The sequence below is a fragment of the Micropterus dolomieu genome, linkage group LG02 (genome assembly GCF_021292245.1).
Source record: "Micropterus dolomieu isolate WLL.071019.BEF.003 ecotype Adirondacks linkage group LG02, ASM2129224v1, whole genome shotgun sequence".
NCBI lineage: Eukaryota > Metazoa > Chordata > Actinopteri > Centrarchiformes > Centrarchidae > Micropterus > Micropterus dolomieu.
The window spans coordinates 31,598,173-31,615,480 of NC_060151.1; the positions used below are offsets into that span (position 1 = coordinate 31,598,173).

The window sequence follows — 17,308 nt, forward strand, 5'->3', positions numbered from 1 at the left end:
ACAATTATACAATAATTATACATCAAATAACATTTAGTAAAATAATTTAAATGGAGTTGGAGCTTTTTCCTTGATGAATAAACAAAACATTTTTTTATTTTCTGCATTTCCAGACAGTTGATGGAACAACTTTTTATAAAAATTTTTATAGCTCATTTCAACGGTCACTTTAATGACCTCTGACCTTCAGTGACCCCTGACCTTCAGTGACCTCTAACCTTCAGTGACTTCTGACCTTCAGTGACCCCTGTCTTCCTGTTGCAGGTGTGTCTGTGCTGCTGCTGTCTGGACTGACTGATTCTGCAGGTGAGCTGATGGAAGAGAAAACAATCACTGTCTGTCTGATCACATGTCTATGTGATCATCTGTATCTGTACCCCTCTCTGTCTGCCCTACAGTCTCTCTGGATGTCCGTCCAAACCGTCCTCAGTTCTTCACAGAAGAGTCGGTCTCTCTGAGTTGTGTTGAAGATGGACAAACAGTTGATGGATGGACGGTGAAGAGGAGAGCAGGGGGACACAATGAGGACTTTGGGAGGTTTGATGGTTCCTCCTGTATCGTCTCAAATCTCTCCCAATCAGACACTGGAGTTTACTGGTGTGAAACCAGTTCTGGACAGACGAGTGACCAGATCAACATCACTGTGACTCATACAAAAAGCAAGTTGATCCATCCTGTGTTCATGTCTGTATACGATCCTACACTGTCTGTATAGGACTCTGGTCTTATGTGGGTTTTTTCTTCTTCTTCAGATTCTCAGGTTATTCTGGAGATTCCTGCACTTCCTGTGATGGCAGGAAGTGATGTCACTCTGCGCTGCAGAAGTAAAGATCTGTCCACACTTGAAGCTTTTTTTTTCTGGGATGGTTCTAACATTGGATCTGGACCTGGACAGTTGAACATCAGTAACATCGATATGTCTAATGAAGGTCTTTACTGGTGTTATATCGATCAGACTGCTGTATCTCCTCGGAGCAGGCTGAGGGTCCGAGGTCAGCTCACTGACATCACTTCCTGTTTATATTTTTTTTATATTTTTTTAATTTATGGTGTATTTTATTAGGGACCGATACATCTAACATAGATTAACTGAAAACAGTAATCCAATGTGTGTACCATAGTGTTTTTAGCAGTTGCTAATTTGCAACACTCGTCCTTAGAAGGGCTTTTACAGAAATGAAAATTAAAACTGATGAAAAAAGAAAACAAAAAAAAGTATTAAGTATGAACTAACCTGCTGACCTGATAAACTGATCACTGCATTTGTACTGATTTCTTCTTCAGGTCCTACTGCCCATCGCACTGCCCCTCCTTCTCCTCCTCCTCTTTCTCCTCTCCTTCTGCTCCTCCTTCTGCTCCTCCTCTAGTCTCCCCCACTGCCACCCCTCCAGTTGGAGCAGCTGTGGGTTCTCTGGTACCTCTGGTTCTTCTGGTTCTGGTCCTGGTTGGGGTTCTGTTGCTCCACAGGAATCTAACAGGTATGAAAGCTGTCAGACTCACCTGATCTGAACAGACTGGAACTCAGTAAATCAACCCAGGCTTTCCCAATTCAGCTGTGAGCGCGTTCACATAAAAGACGCGGAGTTAGCAGCAGATGACCAGTCACAGACATGAACAAGTCTACTGGCAGCAAACATATTTTATAATCGAAGAGTAAACTGTTATATTAGACAAATACAACAATGTCTACAAGTCTAAGTACCACAGCTTCCGGGCACATGCAGGGAGGCAGATAATCGCCGACAGTGTGAATGCCTAAATGAACAGGCGTCTATAATAATGTGTTGATTTTATGTCTTCTTATGGTGTCTATGAAAATTTTAGCCTAAACTTTTGCACAGTGATGTAATCATACAGAGAGACTGAAAGCCTTGTAAGCTACTATTGTAGGTTTTCATTGTAAGCCTACTCACTGCTTTGAAATGTGTTTTATTTTTTTTTATTTGCTCCCCAGTCCGTTTCACACAGCCTGTCGCAGCCGTTAAAATAAATAGGTTTAATTCTTCCTTTGTGAGGCTGAATATTATAAACATATAATTTGGTAGGGATATAGAAATTAATTGTAATATGAACGTAGGTTATTTATTTTTATATACCTTTTGCGATATGAACGCAGGTTATGTGCGGGAGTTTCCAGTAGCCTAAATGTAGAGATTCAGTCTTTCAACCACAATTTGAGCACATTTTATGTCATGAATGTATTTTTTGACTCATTGCTTTATGAAGTTAATTTAGAACAATGTTTGGAAAACTTTTGAGTGTGTCAAATAAATTAATACATTTTTGAAGTGAGCCTGTGTCGTACAATGGGCAAGCGCCGACACAGCCGAGCTAAAAGTATAAAGCAAATACTTTCATACACGCCATAAGAAAACATCAAATCAATGCATTATTGTAGGCTACAGCTGTTCATTTAGGCATTCGCACTGGAGAATATCTATCTGTAGTGTTACAGTTTGCTCTTCGTTTGTAAAATATGATGCTCTGCTAACAGTGGACTTGTTCATGTCTACAATTGGTCATCTGCTGCCAACACCGCCTCTTTCATGTGAACGCGCTCATGGCTGGATTGGGAAATCCTGGCTTGATTTACCGAGTTGATAACCAGCTTCATGTGACCGCTTATCCTGATAGCGATTATTAGGGTTAGTGAAGCCAGATAAAGAAAACATATCCTGAGAATACTGAACTCGCTATGTGGTACAGGCCCCTGATCCTTGTTTTAGACAGTTTCCGTGTTTTATTTTGGAGTCTGTCTGAATTATCAGTTATTTCATCTGCTTGTGTGTTTTCTGCTTTGCGTGTTTTTTCAGTTGGTTTCCTGTCATGTGGTTTTGATCTGTGCCAGTCTTGTTTTATTCTGTTATTGTCTGGTGGTTTGTCTGGTGTTTGATTCATGCTTGGTTTCTGCCTGTCAGCTAAGTGTTAGTTTGGGTCTCTTCCTGTTTGGTGTTTGGTCTGTTGTGTGTCTTGGGTTTCAGTCCTGATTGTTTCTTGTCTTGATCTGTTCTGTCTGCTTGTCTCCTGTTCTGTTTAGTTTTCACATGTTGGGTTGTTCAGTATGTTCACTTCTGTATTTAGGTCTAGTCCTGTCTGTTCCCCTTGATTGGTGTGTTTGCCTGAGTCTGTATTCTGTCTGATTTCCTCATGCATTCCACCTGGTTTTGGTCCCACCTTGCTCGTTACCTTGTGCTTAAATGTTTCATTTCATTTCTGTTCTGTCCTCGCTGGTCTGTTGTTCGTCTCTCCTTTGTGTGTGTGTCTGTTTTCCTGCCTTTCTCAACTGCCACATTTTGGATTATCTGTTTAGGGACTTAGTAACCTTTTGCCTAGTTTGGATTACCTTATTTTGTAGATCTCCTTGGTTTGTGTTGGACTGCCTCACTTTGAGTGCCTGGACTTATTTGTAAGTTAAACCTCTTCCAGACCATCCTGCTTTTGGGTCTTACAGCCTGTACCTGCTTGCACACACGGCAATCCTGACTTGATCAGCTGTTTTTGCTGTTGGGGTCTGCCAGATATTCCCATAACGTGTAAAAGCATGGCTAGTAGCAACTTGCCCACTAGCAACTCATTACTGAATACCTCTCCATTTTTCTCAGATTCATGGTTTTTAGGTCCATGCGACTGGTTTTGTGTCTGGTTTGCACCCATTACTACTTGTTTATTGCAGTCATGCGTAATGTCAACGTATGACGAAACTACGGTTACTTGGCGTAACCTGGTTGATTCACTCCAAACCAGTTGAAATGTGCCTAATTTGCATTGTCTTTTTTTGCAACATTTTAAAGGTTTGCTTAAAATTTGCTTGACAATTAGATAGAAAGATGGCTATAGTTAGGGAGATGCTTCAGGTGTGGTCATGTGAGGTACAGACCCTCAGTCCCATGGTAACAGCTGCTTGTATATGGGGGGAGATGTGATGTACCTGTAGGTCACATGATGACACCTGAGCCAACTCCATTTACTGATGAACACCATGAGATGCTGCTGAAAGCTCAGTTAGATATTTTCCACTAACTGTTTATATATTTGAATACAAAGTTAACCTGCTGACCTCTGACCTTTAGTAAACCTTGTTCTCCTGTTGTAGGTCTGGCTGTGCTGACTGCTGCAGGTGAGCTGATGGAAATCTGTCGGTCTGTCTGAACCCTGACCTTTAGGCTGCGTTCAGACTGCAGGCCAATATGACCCAAATCCGATGAGATTTTTTCTTTCTTTTTTTTTGCTCATATGTGACTCAGATCTGATCTTTTTATGACAGCGTGAACAGGCCAAGTCACATGGAATCTGATCTTTTCCAGTTCGCATTTGGTGCACTTTCATATGTGGTCGAAATCTGATACAGATCGGATCTTTTTAAATGCGACTTGAGTCTGGGAGAAGCTAACGAGCCGGCCGGCCAGTCAGCTCACAGAGCCCTCAGACACGTAGAACACTGCAGCCAGAATAAAGACCCTTAGCTGTAAGATAGTTTTAACGTTCGTACTGCTGTCATTACGTTCTGAGCAATTTTGTAAGGTTTAAACTTGAATCAAGAGACGTCTGGATGATGTACAGAAAAATCTGGTCTTGTGAAACTTCGGAAAAAATAAACAGAAATAGTACGAAAGGGCAATGTCTTTGCTTTATTATATTAGACCATTACATTTTTTGTGTACAGTAGAGTTGTGGTCACAGTATTTGCAGGCAGCCTCCGTGCTTGGGGTATTGCGCAATATCAGCAAGAATGCCTCGTCTCAAACCGTCAGCAGCATTTCTGTGCTCGTGACATTGCAAGTTCATTTTTCCAAGAACGACTAGCAAGAACGTTCTTCCCAGGAAAAGAAATCGGTTCTTTGCATTCTTGGTTTTGAGAAACACCCGTGGAGTCTCCCGGGAGGGTTAGCAAGTATGAGCTAACAGGAGCTAACCTCTGTAGCTCCTTGTTTACTTCTGTACCGCTGCGTGTGACATCGCGTTATTCTTCTGCGCATGTGGGTCACTTTTAGGTCGTGGACATTCACACTGGAGGTTGACAACTGTCAAATAAAAAAACCGGATCTGGGGAAAAAAATTCTAAATCAAGCATTAAGGCCTGCAGTGTGAACGTCACCTTGGTTAACCTTGATCTCCTTTTGTAGGTCTGGCTGTGCTGACTGTTGCAGGTGCGGCTGTGTTGCTGACTGGACTGCTTGTTTCTGCAGGTGAGTTGATTAAAGGTTTAAATCTAAAAAACTAAACCTCCATCGATGAAGATGTTGGCATTTTAAGAGAAAAGACATGTGGCTACATTTTGATGACTTTTTTGTGTTTATGGAGATGAATCTATGCAACTTACAGCAGTTTACAAAAAAATTCTGGTCTACCAAATCCTTCTCTCCACACTGTAGGTATTTGTGTCTCCTAAAAGCTTAAAACCCTTCACTTTGGAAGGACATATCAATAACAACTTTGATCAACATCTTTTCTGTAGTTTAAGGCTGAAATGGAGTCTGTAGCTACATCCGGAGCAACAAGCTCTTAAATTTAAGTAGGTTGGAAGAAATTTCCGTCTCCGCTCCCTCAGAAACCCATTAATTTTTAAATGCATACAAATATTAACATAAAATCAACCATTACAGATATCAGAAATAAAAGTAATAGTGCACTTCTCATGAACAAGATGTACAATTTGAAGTTGAAATGGAGTTTGTAGGACAAACTGTACAGGAGAAGATGGGTGCCAAATGCGGCTTATACGGACATTGACAAAACTGTTGGTACTCTTCCATTAAAAGAAAAACCCACAATGGTCCCAGAAATAACTTGAACCTGACAAAAGTAAGTAACTAATAAAAAAATACTGAAAATTAACTTATGAAAATCAGACATTGTTTTTTAATTATGGTTCAACAGAATCATTTTAAAAACAAACTCATGAAATTGTACCGGACACAAATGAACCTGAACTTAATATTTTGTTGCACAATGTGCAATCAAGCGATTGCTGTTACTCTCAATGAGACTTCCTCACTTGTCAACACGTATTGCACCAGCACGTACCTTGAGATCCTCGGGCAGAGGTCTGTTGTCTGTTCCAGAGTCTCGACTGAAAACTAAAGGGGACAGAGCGTTTGCTGTCAGGGCCCCGAGGCTCTGGAACAGCCTGCCCGAGGAAATCAGGTCGGCTGAGTCAGTGAACTCTTTTAAGTCCCTTCTTAAAACATACTTTTATAGGAGAGCCTTTCCCGATCTTATTTGACTTTATTTTATCCCTTTTTATTTTATTGTATTTTACTAATTTTATATTAAATTTTCATGCTCTTATCTTGTTTTTTTGTATTATTCTTTACACTTGTTAAAGCACTTTGTAACTTGTTTTTGAAAAGTGCTCTACAAATAAGGATTATATTATTTAGGCCCACTACTCATGAGCAAACTACTCGTGCTGTTTCAGGTTTGAAGGGTGCCTTCTCCAGACTGCATGATTCAGCTCCTTCCACAGATGTTCAATAGAATGTAGATCAGGGTTCATAGAAGGCCACTTCAGAATAGTCCAATGTTTTGCTCTTAGCCATTCTTGATGATTTTAGCTGTGTGTTTTGGGTCATTATCCTGTTGGAGGGCCAATGACCTGCGACTGAGACCAAGCTTCCTGACAATGGGCAGTACATTTCGCTCCAGAATACCTTGAGATAGTCTTAAAATCTCTTTGTACCCTGTACAGATTCAAAATGCCCTGTGCCAGATGCAGCAAAGCAGCCCCAAAACATAACAGAGCTTATGTGCTAAAAAATCTATCATATGCTACGGACTTGCTTGAAATGCCTCCAAAGCACCAATAGAGGGTGCTCAATACCTGGCAAATAACTCTCTGAAGAAAACACTGATTTCCATGTGAAAAATGATTGCATTTTGAAAGCTATGATTAGTTAACACTGTTGGCTGAGGATGGAATCGTACCATGTCTGACACCATAAGTGCTGCTTTGAAGACACTCTTCCAACTGAACAAAACTTTTGACAAAGCTCACAATTTGTTGTTCTTTTATCCAGAGCAACTTTTGAGGAACAACATACAAGCATCAATGAACCATCAATACAGTAAGAGTTCTACAAGTGACCATAGATACTAGTAAGAGCTATTAGCACGGACAGCATCAATGGGGTAAATACTTAGAGAAAGAAGTAAGAGTTAATTAAATGGTGCATCAAAGCTTTTCAGCTTTCTGTGGAGGTTCTGAGTCATTCTGGCCATAGTTATCCAAGGAAGGTTAGAATCAAGGGTAACTGGAATTGGTTGAAAATACTTAAAGCATTTCATCCCCCATCCATCTTCAGTTCTGACTAAATGGTAGGGAAACTCAGCTATTTAACCTCTGTGGGGTTGTTGTCAAGATGATCGAGGTTGGAAGAATATTGAGTCTGTGCTTCCATAGAAACCCATTCATTTTAAAATGCATAAAAATATTAATATAAAATCAACCATTGCAGTTATCAGCAATACAAATAATAGCATGAATCACATGAAGACGATGTACCTTTGGAAGTTGAGCTGGCAGCTCTAACCCTAAATATCTTATATTAAAGTCATATTAGGAACATGATACAACGATGAATGTCATTTGGTTCTATATTTGTTTGTTGATAATTCTGTGTGAAGTTAACATAAAATAGGTAGGTATAGATCCATCTTGATGAGGTGATTCCACCAAACTTTCCAGACACCCCTTTGCTGGGGGAAACATGAGTTGTCCTTCTCTCATTAGCAGTTGCTAATGCTGCATTAGCTCGGACCTACCGCTGTTTGCTTCATAATGTTCAATTTAAATTCAGAATCAGAAGGAGCTTTATTGCCGAGTAATGTTTTACACATGAGGAATTTGCTTTGGTAATAAGGTGCTACAGGTAGACAAACATACAGTTGACATAAATAAATGTAGAAATGTATAAATATGGAATAAACAAATTTACATTATATAAGAATAATAGAGAAAAATAATACAATTTGCAGAGAAAAAACAATGTGGCAGATATTTACATGTGCATTACTCCGGTTCGTGTTACAGACGTATTGCAATGGGAGAGGATATAGTGTACATAAATATATCATCCATCGTCAACTGCTTATCCTGCGTACAGGGTCGCGGGTACATAAATATATAAATTCACTTAATATAAAAATATAGAACAACAATGATTTACAATTAACAAATATCTGCAATATGCCAGGTTTGTGCATGATATGAAATTAAGTATAATTTAGATGTGAGACATCTGCATTATTTGCAAGGGGGGAGTGTCAATGGGGGACCCGGTCCTTGTTAATGAGGCTAGCTGCAGAGGGGTAGAAGCTGTTTTTGTGGCGAGAGGTTTTGGTCCTGAAGGACCGCAGCCTCTTGCCAGAGGGGAGAGTCTGAAACAGTTTGTGTCTGGGGTGAGAGGGGCCAGCTGCAATCTTTCCTGCTCGCCTCAGAGTCCTGGAGGCGTACAGGTCCTGAAGAGAAGGAAGATTGCAGCCAATCACCTTCTCTGCAGAGTGAATGATACGCTGCAGCCTGCCCTTGTCCCTGGCAGTGGCAGCAGCGTACCAGATGGTGATGGAGGAGGTGAGGATGGACTCAATGATGGCGGTGTAGAAGTGCACCATCATTGTCTTTGGTCCTGCAGGAAGTACATCCTCTGCTGGGCCTTCTTGGTGAGGGAGGTCCTGGGAGATGATGGTGCCCAGGAAGCGGAAGGAGTCCACAATGGTGGCTGGGGAGTCACACAGGATGATGGGGGAGGGTGGGGCTGTGCTCTTTATAAAGTCTAGGACCATCTCCACGGTCTTCAGAGTGTTGAGCTCCAGACTGTTCTGGCTGCACCAGGTCACCAGTTGATCGATCTCCCACCTGTAGGCGGACTCATCCCCACCTGAGATGAGCCCAATCAGGGTGGTGTCATCTGCAAACTTCAGGAGTTTGACAGACTGGTGACTGGAGGTGCAGCTGTTAACTGTTAGGGAGAAGAGACAATACAATACAAAAAGAGACCAATCCACTAACGTTACAATAAGGTAACTTACTGTGGTCTAACTGTTATAAAGTCAACAACAATCTCATTTAAAATATTCAGTCTAGCTCACCAACCGTTTCGTCATCATCCAATACATTTAGCTGTGTTGATATTGTTGAGCCTCCGGTGAAAGATACAGATAATAATGATAGCCTACTGAAAAGCAGGAGGTGAGCTAATGCCTAAGTATCACGTAGGCAAATGCAGTCAGTGAAATGTTATGTAACGACCATGGGTTAGTTAAAACACAAGCAGCTGATAAACATTACTGTAACGTTGCAGTGGGAGTTTCCAGCATGTTGTGTGAAGCTGTCTCCTGTCTATAGCTGCTGTCACACTGCCTTATTTTACAGGAGTGTTATTGTGTCACTATGCCGTCTCGCTCCACTGGATGAAAGGGACGGAGCCAGTGTTGATCTGCATCTGAGCCGGGAACATTAAAGTAACAGAGCCTGAACATGTCTGGAGAAAAGCCACAGATGGCATGCCCTTGTTTCCGCGTTTATTGCTGGATTTCTGTATGAAAGCGGCTTAGGATTATGCTCGCTCATAAGTTAAAGCGAGCAGGCATATGAGGCTTTTTATATACAGACTATGGTACGAGCACACACCTGGTTGCAATCTTAAGACCGCACCGGTAGTGCCCGCTGAGAATTGTATAATGTCCCTTTTAACTATTCAATTCTTTTCATTTACATTTTGTAATTATGATTCTTGACTTTTACAGTACTTGTGTTATTATTTTCTGTCACTGTTTATTATTATGCACCAAAAAGACAAATTCCTTGGATGTTGAAAACCTACTTGGCAACAAACCTGATTGTGATTCTTGTTCTCCTCCGTCAGACTCCTCTCTGTCTGTGCTCAGACTCTGCTGCCATCTAGTGGTCTTCTGTCCATACTGCGTCTCTACTGGTCTGATGCTGTCCATCTGCTGCAGCAGGAAGACAGGAAACAAACCAGCCGTCTCCATGGAGATGACCCAGCGGGTTGGAGGAAGTGATAAATTGGATGGAGAGTGTGATGACATCACTGCTGATGTCACCACTGAGCATGACTGATCTGAAGTTAGCTCCTGGATCAGTTTGAATGATAACTGTCTAACTCATGATAATCTTTTCTTCTTCAGTTTCTTTATTTTTCAGTGGTCAGAAACATAATGTAAAGAGAACATTTACAAATAAACACATAAGGTACTAGCTTACATAAATTAGCCGTGTGTACTCTGTATAACCAGTGATCTGTGGATGCTTAGTTTCTGACCATCCACAGATGGTGACAAATGACAGGAGAAAGCAGCATGACTTATCTCAGTCTGGAGTCAGGCCACCACGAGCCTCCAGAATAACTTATGGCCTTTTTAGAGTCAGGAATTCTGTTTGGTTTCTTTTATTCTCTTCTATCTCAAAGTGTTTCTGGACATAACCTTTATACGTTTTGAAGCTTTGGCAAATAAAACTAGATAGATCATTTTGATCTATTGAAAGGTTGATTCTCTGGACCTGATCCTTTCATCCCCTCATCCAAGGCTTCCTTCACAACATTCCAGTAAGGCCAGTTCTCCATAATGTCGCAAACTTTTGTCTCTCAGGAGAGGGAGTAGCAGCACAGGTGTGGACAGGAGCATGAGGCAGAGGAGAAGCCTATTATGATGGATAAGCCCTCGTGTGCCTTTTGATTCTCTATCAGATAATGACATTATTTAGGACTCGTGAGACCTTGTAACACACGGATATAAATATCCAACACGTTCTCATGTCAGTGCGTCATTACCGATGCATTCAGACACCGTGACAAAGCATACTTTTTTGACAGCAACTCAAAGGAGGCTAACGCCACCTGCTGCACATTTGCGTTAGGCTGTAGGGTTAGTTGGTGGACATGCATAAATCACTAGGTTTAGCCACAAACCTCTGTGATGGTTATGGTGTCGGGCTGTCAACTCCTTTAACACTAACGTAGCTAGATAGTCCTTCGGTGCGGCTCCTTGTCTTACATGAACAATAAACAATTGATCACATACAAAAAACCTCTTGAATGTCAGAATATGTTTTCTTTATTTTACCCATTGTACAAGTTTCTGAGCCGGCTGCATTGACTGCCATTGTACCACTCTGCTACTCTGTCGTTCATGCATGTGTGCTCAATTTCACGTTGATTGAGATACATAAAGAAGAGGTACGCAGGACCAGTCATGGTTTGTGGATATTTCTGTGCATTCTTAATTCTCAAATTGTTTGAGCACGCCATCGTTCAGTATGAAAGCTGTGCAGTCTTTTACACATTAGGCCCCTGGTTCTTTTGCTGAAAACCCTTCATCCCAGTATGCTAGCCAGCAGCCATCATCCTGGTCTTCCAGCCCCCAGTCTTCATCCCGGTCTAGGCACTGGCCATCACTCAGTCCTGCAAGAAACCAGCCTTCACTGTGGCCTGCTACAAGTAGCCCACACTCCAGTGGATTATGTTTGGGATTTTGAAACTTTTTTTGGCAACCCCTATGCCAGCCTCCCCGGAATCCTTCGAGATATGAACTGTTCAAATGGTTACCTGGATGCCCTGCAATCTAGCACCATTTACTCCTCTCAACCTTGCTCCTCGCACTTACTGAAGCCCAGTGCTGTTATGGTCCTGCTGCCCAACAGCCTTCTGACTTTGCTGACCAGTTCCTCAGAAATTCAGCTGTCCTGCTCCCCAGAGACCCAGCTGATCAGCGACTTCTAGAATATCATCCAGAATATCCAGAATACCAGAGATTCAGCTGATCGGCCCTCCGGATTCTTTGTAGTCCAGCTCCAATGAGATTCAGCTGGTCAGCTTCACAGAGTTTCATCTATACGGCTGCCCTTGAGACTCTGTTGATCAGTGCCCTTTAGACTTTACTCTTGGTTCACTGTTGGCAGTCTGACTAACACCTGCCCCTGGTTTCTGGCTGCCTGCCTGAGATCTCCTGCTCCTTCTCTGTCCAACTCTCAGGCCTGTCTGGGCCTGTAGAGCACCTGCTTATTTCTTTAGCTCCCTGAACACATCGGGAGCCAATTCTTTAGGAGGGCTGTTGCTATAGTTGTGAATTTGAGTTTCATGATTTTTATGGACATCCTTGGCATATTGGCATTCTTTGGACCCACCATCCATTGGAAGATCCGCAGGGGTCAGGGGCCTCGACAGACTAGACCCGGGCAGCAGAGGCTGGCTCTGGGGACGTGGAACGTCACCTCTCTGTGGGGGAAGGAGCCGGAACTTGTGCAGGAGCGCAACCAGTTAGATCTGGTGGGGCTGACCTCCACGCACAGTCTTGGTTCTGGAACCATACTCCTTGATGGGAGATGGACCCTATTCTCCTCTGGAGTTGCTCAAGGTGTGAGGCGCCAGGCAGGTGTGGGGATACTCACAAGTCCCCGGCTGAGTGCCGCTATGTTGGAGTTTACTCCGGTGAACGAGAGGGTCGCCTCCCGATGCCTTCGGGTAGTGGGGGGGGGGGGAACTCTGACTGTTGTTTGTGCATATGCACCAAACAGCAGTTTAGAGTATTTGGACTTCTTGGACACCCTGAATGGAGTTCTGTAGGGGGCTCCAGTAGGGGACTCCATAGTTCTGCTGGGAGACTTCAACGCGCATGTGGGCAATGATGGAGATACCTGGAAAGGCGTGATCTGTGCTGTTTGTTAGACTTCTGTGCTAGTCATGGATTGTCTATAACGAACACCATGTTTGAACATAAGGACGCTCATAAGTGTACATGGTACCAGAGCACCCTAGGCTGAGGATCGATGATTGGTTTTGTAATTGTTTCATCTGATTTGAGGCCGCATGTTTCAGACACTCGGGTGAAGAGAGGGTCGGAGCTGTCAACTGATCACCATCTGGTGGTGAGTTGGGTCAGGGCATGGGGGAAGACCCTGGACAGACCCAGTGAGCCCAAACGGGTAGTCTGGGTGAACTGGGAACGTCTGGAGGAGGCCCCTGTCTATTGCTGAAACCGCAGCGGGAAGCTGTGGTCTCAAGGTCTCAGGTGCCTCAAGGGGCGGTAACCCTCGAAACACCATGGTGGACACTGGTGGTCAGGGAAACTGTCCGACTGAAGAAGGAGGCCTTCCGGGATTTGTTGTCTCGGAGGACTCCGGAGGCGGTTGCAAGGCACCGACGGGCCTGAAGGGCTGCAGCCTCTGCTGTGGCAGACGCAAAGCAGCAGGTGTGGGAGAAGTTCGGAGAAGACATGGAGAAGGACTTTCGGTTAGCACCAAAGTGCTTCTGAAGAACTGTCCACCACCTCAGGAGGGGGAAGCGGGGAACCGTCCAAGCTGTGTACAGAAAGGATGGCACCCTGTTGACCTCAACTGGGGAGGTAATTGAGGTTGAGAGTGAATCACGGGATGGTGATGGCGCATAGATAAGATGCTTGCCTTTGGTGTGGGAGACCTGGGTTGGGCGACCTCTGACATGTATAAAAAGTGTCCGCTAAATGAATTAATGTAATGTAAATGGAAGGAACACTTTGAGGAACTCCTAAATCCGACTGACACGGATAACCCCGGATAACTCTCTAGTAGAGGCAGAGCTGGAGGCTGATGGGGGGTTCTCATCAATTTCCCTGGTGGAAGTCACTGAGGTAGTCAAACAACTCCACAGTGGCAAAGCCCCAGGGATTGATGAGATCCGCCCAGAAATGCTAAAAGCTTTGGGTGTGGAGGGGCTGTCTTGGATGACACGTCTCTTTAACATTGCGTGGATGTCGGGTGCAGTGCCCAAGGAGCTTCAGCGTGCTGGAATGGAGGGTTCAGCTGATAGTCGAACCTCAGATCGAAGAGGAACAATGCGGTTTTCGTCCTGGTCGTGGAACAACTGACCAGCTCTTTACTCTCACAAGGATCCTGGAGTGGGCTTTGGAGGATGCCCATCCAGTCTAAGGCCAATGTCTACCGGGAGATACTGTAGGAGGTGCTGCAGGAGTATAGGGTGACGGGGACCTTTCTCAGGACTATCCAATCCCTGTACATCCAAAGCAAGAGCTGTGTCCAAGTACTCGGCAGTAAGTCGGACTCTTTCCAGGTGAGGGTTGGCCTTCGCCAGGGCTGCGCTTTGTCACCAATCCTGTTTGTGATATTCATGGACAGGATATCAAGGAGGGGTTGTGGTTCGGTGGGCTTGGGATCTCGTCAGTGCTTTTTGCGGATGATGTGGTCCTGATGGCATCATCGGTCCGTCGTCACTGGTGTGAAGCGGCTGGGATGAGCATTAGCACCTCTAAATCTGTGGCCAAGGTTCTCAGCAGGAACTGCTGAGAACCTTGGCCACACCTTGGCCGGTGGAGTGCCAACTCCAGGTAGGGAATGAGTCCTTACCCCAAGTGAGGGGGTTCAAGTACATCGGGGAGAATCAGAGCAGCTGGTGGCTGGTGTCTCCCTTAGAGATAGGGTGAGAAGCTCAGCCTTCCGCGAGGAGCTCAGAGTAGATCCGCTGCTCCTTTGCATTGAAAGGAGCCAGTTGAGGTGGTTTGGGCATCTGGTAGGGATGCCTCCTGGACGCTTCCCTAGGGAGGTGTTCCAGGCACGTCCAGCTGGGAGGAGGCCTCAGGGAAGACACAGGACTAGGTGGAGAGATTATATCTCCACACTGGCCTGGGAACGCCTCAGGATCCCACAGTCAGAGCTCGTTAATGTGGCTTGGGAAGAGAAGTTTGGGATCCCCTGCTGGAGCTGCTGCCCCTGCGACCCGACCCCGGATAAGTGGATGAAGATGGATGGATGGATTTTTATGGAGTTGAATTGGTCTTAATGTTTATTTGTCACTTACCAGTCTCATCATTTACTGTGGTGTCAACTGATGCTGTCATCAGTAGCAGACATCACTAGTCTGGATCTAGGATCAGGGACATTCTGATCCGAGTAGATGATTGAGAGTGTAATTGTTGTTATTTTGAGTAGTGTGATTTCCTGTTTTATTATGTTAAATCGATCCTCGTGTGTCTTTGTCATTTCACTTCCTGTCCATGTGCTGATTATTCTTTCTACCTGTGACTCGTTATCTCCACCCCCTCTTTATGTATTTAATTGTGTGTTTTTCCATTGTCTGTTATGAGATTATTTTTTGTTGTCTGTTTAGCATTCCAGTGCTATTTCTAGTATTTCTCTTTGTGAGTTCCCCTCTGCCTGCTTTAATACTAGAACCACTGGTAAACTTTATAAACGCTATAAAAATGCAGTGATTTTGTGATTTTTTCTGCTACAGGAACAACATTCAACACCTTGCATGGACGTTGTTATGCCTATTTTAGGGGGGCTGAAGCCACCCTAACATGGTCCTAAACCCCCCAAATAATAATAAGACATATAATAATTGCAGTGCAGACATGTACTCAACAAAGAGAAGCAAGAATATGGTTAAATACTATAATATATATAATTTGTATTCATTGGCTGAAAATAATCCTTCTGGTTGTTTCCTCTGCTTCATAATTAAAATCCTTGCTGTGGTCAGGCACTAGGACCCTGAAGGAGGTTGTGCTTCATTGCTCTGCCGATCTGCAGAGCAACGTTCCTACACACAGGGACACACACACACACACACATACACACACACATACACTGGATAGCATTTAAGTCACAGCCTGCAGAAGAACTCAGTCTGGCCTAAGTGAATTCCCCCCATGCAGCGTTGATGTGTCTAAAAGCTAACATTACATGGGTGTGGTAACCATTGTATGTGGCTGGGACAAGACCCACCGGCTTTTTAAGACCAATGTTATAGAACCCACTCACTTTTACTGTCTGTTCTGTTTTCATTTTCAGAGCATCGTCAATCAAATCCATTCCACTTGAGCATTGCTCTATTAAATTAAACTCCATTCTACAGCCGTCATTTTCACGCTGCTGCATCTTCCATTCCACTCGGCTCATTTAGATTCCATAGAAGTTCGACGCCATTCTGTGAAGGCTTGTACTTCCTGGTTTTTAATCGTCCACATAACTGTACCAGTAGCTCGGTGAGGGCTCTGTTCTCCACTTCTTCCATGTAGATGTTCGCCACATTCGGGGATACCGGTGAACCCTTTGCACAGCCATGCTTCTGTCTGTAGAATCCTCCGTTGTACTGGAAGTAGGTGGTCTTTAGACAGGGATCGAGTAATTTGCAGGTCTGGTCAGGGCTGAGGATAGTTCAGTTGTCCAGGGCGTTGTCTTGTGTTAGCCGTTTCCTTACGGTTTCTACTGTTTCCATGGTGGGGATGCAGGTGAACAAAGAAGTCACGTCATAGGATACCATGGTTTCATGGTTTCGAACTTTGTTTACAAAGTCAATGGAGTTTTGGATGTGGTGAGGCGTGTTTCCCACCATGGGGGCTAGGATGGTAGAAATGTGTTTGGTAATGTTGTAGGTGACGAGTTAATGCTGCTGATAATCGGCCTGAGTGGGGTCCCTTCTTTGTGTATCTTGGGTAGTCCATATATGCATGGAATGGCTTCTCCAGGATGCAAACGGTAATATTGTTCACAGTAAAGTCAAAGACTGGGGGACTTGAATATTATATTGAAACAAAGTTACATACAATCAAGAAACAGCCGCAGGTAAAATTGACCTGTTGGTGGTAGTGTTAAATTTAGTTTATTCTATTACAACAATATCAGACAGTATCTTGTCCGCCTGTTTGCTGCTGCAGGACTCATGACCATAGTTAGATAGTCACATCATTCTCTCTGACCTTTGACCTCTCAAAAGAGCCCATCAGAACACTCTGCCTTTGTGATATAGACAGTTGAGTGGAGGGAAACAATCATCTGCCAGGTGGCCATTTCTGCTGTGGTGATTTTTTGGTGGTTAGGGTGAGGCTTCCTGATTCAGTGGAGAGCAGCTAAAACAGAATCTCCAGCACGTTACAGCAGACAAGGTGGTAACAAGAACCAATGACATGCACACTGTGTGAAAGAGGAAGTGAAGCTGAAGGCGTCACTCTGCTGTTCAGACTGACTGACAGTCGACATCCAGACAACATGAAGGCTTCATCTGTGTCTCTGCTGCTCGGTGAGTCCAACACAGAGCTTCTTCATTCGTCCATCCATCCATCCATCCATCCATCCATCCATCCATCCATCCATCCATCCATCCATCCATCCATCCATCCATCCATCCATCCATCCATCCATCCATCCATCCATCCATCACAGCTCCAACACACTTCAGTGTCTGCAATCATACAGAGGAAACTTCTGAACTACAAAATGATTCAAGATGAAACTATTGGAATGTTTTCCTCTTTAATAGAAGTGATAGAAAAAGCTTTTTGCTGAACGCTGCAGTCA

General features: G+C 43.9%; 1 long non-coding RNA gene across 3 annotated transcripts in view; it reads left to right on the forward strand.

Annotated features, from left to right (window-relative positions):
- The first annotated feature begins 784 nt into the window (after positions 1–784).
- Positions 785–17,308, forward strand: part of LOC123964266 — a 78,862-nt gene continuing 62,338 nt past the window's right edge. Inside the window, exons 1-5 of one of the 3 annotated variants that reach the window (XR_006823390.1) lie at positions 785–992; positions 1,285–1,478; positions 4,094–4,117; positions 5,124–5,186; positions 9,864–10,507. This is a non-coding gene — a long non-coding RNA (uncharacterized LOC123964266). Of the gene's footprint in view, positions 993–1,284; positions 1,479–3,246; positions 3,407–4,093; positions 4,118–5,123; positions 5,187–8,811; positions 8,815–9,863; positions 10,508–17,308 lie in introns of those variants that run through there. The other 2 variants (XR_006823388.1, XR_006823392.1) reach the window with 2 other exon arrangements.